The 4,203-nt window shown below is 42.8% G+C and overlaps 1 long non-coding RNA gene across 1 annotated transcript in view; it reads left to right on the top strand.

Moving 5' to 3' along the window:
- LOC125614738 overlaps nucleotides 1-3,827 on the top strand; it is a 9,691-nt gene extending 5,864 nt beyond the window's left edge. The window contains exon 2 of the long non-coding RNA XR_007345305.1: nucleotides 3,722-3,827. This is a non-coding gene — a long non-coding RNA (uncharacterized LOC125614738). The remainder of the gene's footprint in view (nucleotides 1-3,721) is intronic.
- The last annotated feature ends 376 nt before the right edge of the window (nucleotides 3,828-4,203 follow it).

The raw sequence follows: 4,203 nt of genomic DNA, 5'->3' as shown, positions 1-4,203 counted from the left end.
AGCTGATTCATTCAATTTATAAAGGGCTTTCGGATTCTGTATGCATATAGTGATCTGTTGTTTGTTCTTAGGACTTTAGGTTAGGTGCTATGAAGGTATAAGTGTTAGTATGTCTTGGTTACTTTAGAAGGTTGCTTTACTGAAGGGGGATACTAACTGTTGATTGGATCAGGGTGTTGGTAGTACCTAGGTATTTAGGAGCCCTATAGACAGCCTCAAAACATTCACCTATTTGCATTTAGACAATTACACGTAATGTAGGACGTAATGCTTGGGATGAAAGTTGGGGGGAAGGGGAAGGAAGGTGCTCTTGAAAAGAAAGAAGGAGAGGGAGATAGATAGCATAGAGGAGAATGGAAAGTACAATAAAACTTGAAAGGGGAAAGAAAGAGGGAAAAGGGGGGAGAAAAAATAAAATAAAATAAGAAATAAAATTAGGTCTTAGAGATCCATTTTCTTCTCTTCCCGTAGGCAGAGCTGTGCCCTCCAAGCTGAGGTTTGCCCTCAAAGTGTCGACAGCAATCCCTGTAAGGTGGCTCCTGGGAGTCTCTCAATCCTGTTGGTCCAGAGCCGTTTCACTTCTACGGCCCCTCCTCCCCTTCCTCCTGCCAGCCAGCCAGGTCCTGCTCACCGGAGGCGGTTCCCCAAGGATCTGGTTACACTTTCAGCCCCACCACATGCCCTATTTCCTGAATGACTGAGCACTCTCTCTGTCATTCATCTAAGCCCCCAGTGCTGTGGAGCTGTGGTCTGGGAGTCAATAGTTTAATTTTTCCGGACCCCTTTGGTGGGCGTGCCCTTGGAAGCTGGCGGCTAAGACCTTGGGTGTTGCTACTGGTGGTAATGGGAGTAGGGGGTCGAGGATCCCCTCTGCTTCCCTCAGCCCCTATAATCACAACCACTCCACTGGCGGTAGGAGGGGTTGGGGGTCTGGAGTGTCCTCTGTTTCCCTCCACCCCTACCGTCACGTCCTCTCAGTTGGCGGTTGGGGGAGTTGGGGGTGGGGAGTCTTCTCTGCTTCCCTCTGCCCCTACATTCACGCCCACATCACTGGCAGTAGGGGGAGTTGGGGGTTGGGAGTCCCTTGGCCCTTATGGTCATGCCCACGAGAAATTTTTGAAGTTTCCCGGTTGTTTGTGTCTGATGTGGGTGGGAGTCACAATCCTGCTAAAGTAGATTCTGCTGGGAAGGAATCTCATTGGCCGAACTTTGGTGACTTCCCCTCTCTGCTATGGCGGGCCCCTGGCTCCTTGCTGGAGTGTCCGAAGGGAGGGGTGGGATTGGCTTGTATCTGGTCTGACTCAATCTCTGGTTTTAGTTCCCAGTTCGCTATTTCATAAAGGCTTGGTTAGAGTCCCTTCACGTTGCCTCCTGAGCCGGGCGGGTGGGGACCGTTTGCCGTGCTGGCGGGGCCGTTCCCAGAGCCAGGCAGGCGGGGGGGCCATTCCCCATGCTGGTGGGGCTGTTTGCCTAGCCGGGCTGGCGGGGGGCTGCTGGCCGTGCGGGCGGGGCCATTGGCAGGGCCAGGCGGGCGGGGGTCATTTGCTGCACAGACAGGGCTGTTTGCCAGGCGGGTGGGGCCGTTCACCGAGCCGAGCAGGCGGGGGGGCCTTTCGCTGGGCCGGGTGGGGACCCCTCTTGCCTTGCCGGGTCGCCAGGGGCCGTTTGCAGAGGCGGGCAGGCAGCGGCCGGCGGCCGTTCGGCGGCCGGCGGGACTGGACCTCTGCGCCGTGTGGCCGAGATTCACTCGTCTGGGACAAACTGTCACCTTGAATAAACTTACTAATTCCCGGCAGGTCTCCTTTCATCGGAATTTTGCTAGAAGTTCCTCAGCAGGTAGAATCCAGGCGTATTAATGGGTCTTTCTAATCCCGTTAATGTGGAGATACTGAAAGTGCTGCTTCCTCACCGGCCACCATGTTGGGTCCCCTGCAGCTCTTAAACTTTAAAACAAGTGCAGTAGGGTCATAGAAAACATACATGAAGCCACCTTGCTTGAGAACCTTCAGGCGGACGGAACTGTTGTTCTTATTAGTTCTTACCAGAAAAATTAGATAATTTATCATTTACAAAACAATGATAAATTGTGTATGAATGTAGACACAATGCAAAGGGGATTTGGGGGGGGGCAACTCTTTTTCCAATGTATTTCTGGGAGAAAATGATGTTTCTTTTTTACTTGTGCATAAGCTAGTTTATTTAAAACTTAATGTAATAGTTCTACATGTCCTTGTGGAACATTAGTTTGCCATATCATGCTAGCCTGGATAGAAAAGTGTTTTTTAAACTCTCTCATCATGATACAAAGATATGTCTCCGTAATCACTGCAGAATGCCTTCAAAGGTGAAGGGAGAAGGAGAGGAAAAAAACTACTAGAAAAAGAATGATCAAATTATTTTATGTGCATCTGTGAATATGTCATAATTACTTCCTCTATTATATATAGTTAAATGCACCAGTAAAAATTTTTGTTTAAAATAATTTTCTTTAAAAATAGAACATAAAGACAGGAATGGGAATTCTGTCATTCAAAATCATTTGTTTTCACATCAAATGTGTAAAGGCATTAGACACCACTTTATTGTTATCACTACAACATACTTACTATGTTCAGTAATATATTTTAGACCCTATTTGGGGAATTAGTAAGAGAAGAGTTTTATACAAAGAACACTCTACATTGTGATATTTATATAAGAATTGGAAGTATTTACCACATTTCTCATCAAGTGCACACCTATCATGAGCCAAATGCTTAAATAGTGCTGGGCGTAACTTCTGAAATCAATTACAATTAAAAAGCTATGTATCTTTCCCAATTCTGAAAATCAACAAATTAAAGACCTTAAGTGTGAAACTGCTTTTTTTCCCACTTCTGCCCCACTATGAAACTGTCAGCCTATACACTGACATTCTTTTGTGGGAAAAATGCATCACCCTTTTTCTGTGGTTTATGGCCAAAAGCCCAGACTGACTTAGTAACAGTCACACATTTAAAATACCCTGTCATGACTCTGTCATTAGTTTACATTTGCCTCAAGAAAAGTATGAAATTTCTTAGCCAAAAATTAAAATATCCAAATCAACTGGATTTCTGTCAGGTTACTCAGCCTATCTCATCTCATTTGCTTTACTGTCACTTTGTTCTAGATTTTAGTGACACTGGACCACTGTGATTCCACAAGTGTTCTTCCTCATCTCAGTGTCTGCATGCACCTCTTCCCTTTCTCTCACAATTTCTCCTTTTACTTCAGGTGTTAACTCATGTATCACTTCCACTGAAGGACCTCAAACACTGACACAAGTTTGGGACAGAAGTCCCTTCTAAGTGTTCCAGTATTATCCTGCTTTATCCTTGTCCTAATGCCAATGACTCTTTATGGAAATTGCCTGATTATCTGCTTTTAAAGCTATGGTATATGACTGTTGAGATGTGTCCATTATCATCTCCATGTTGTCAACCCAGTGCTTGACAGAATACCCTAGCATATGGTTGTCAAATTTATGCGTAAGGGGTGGAAAACCCAAAGCTCTGACACTCAGTCATAATGACAACTGTGTATGAAAATATGGGCATACTGCATTCCATAGTGATTTTGTATTGTGGAAATATCTATTTTTCTTCTTATAAACAATAAAAAGTTCTAAACTTCTTCACTGATTTATACTTATAAAATCTTTGAGAAAAAATATAATTCTTTTTCTCTTCACTTGCTGCAGAATTTGAATCCTGACCATGGGAGCTTCTGCCTTATGAATTACTAATAAGACAAGACAAGATCTACTTTTGGAAACATCATAAGGATATACAGATATTTTAAGAAAATATGAAAGCTAATATTGTGTTTTTCAGACTGTTAATATAATATTTAAATTATTTATGATATGTATGATATAAAAACTTTATTGAAATGGATGTATGTAACATATATATAATGAAATTATCAAAATATGAAAATTATTTATATCTGTAAGAAAATTTGAAGTGCAAGTGCAAACCAGTTTTTAGTGAGATGTGTTTTCAGACTATCTAAATGTTAGCATTTAAGCTCAATTCAGCAACCAAGTCAACACTAATTTGGTAGATCTAAATATCACATTATTGATGGATTATTTATATTATATCACTGAATATGGATCCAGAGAATTAGGCAACATTATTTTTGCATGCTGGTTACTATATTCACTAATGGATTAAGGTA

Source organism: Marmota marmota, unplaced genomic scaffold (assembly GCF_001458135.2).
Source record: "Marmota marmota marmota unplaced genomic scaffold, marMar, whole genome shotgun sequence".
NCBI lineage: Eukaryota > Metazoa > Chordata > Mammalia > Rodentia > Sciuridae > Marmota > Marmota marmota.
The sequence above is the reverse complement of the archived record's forward strand: the minus strand, read 5'-3'. Positions and strand labels throughout refer to the sequence as shown.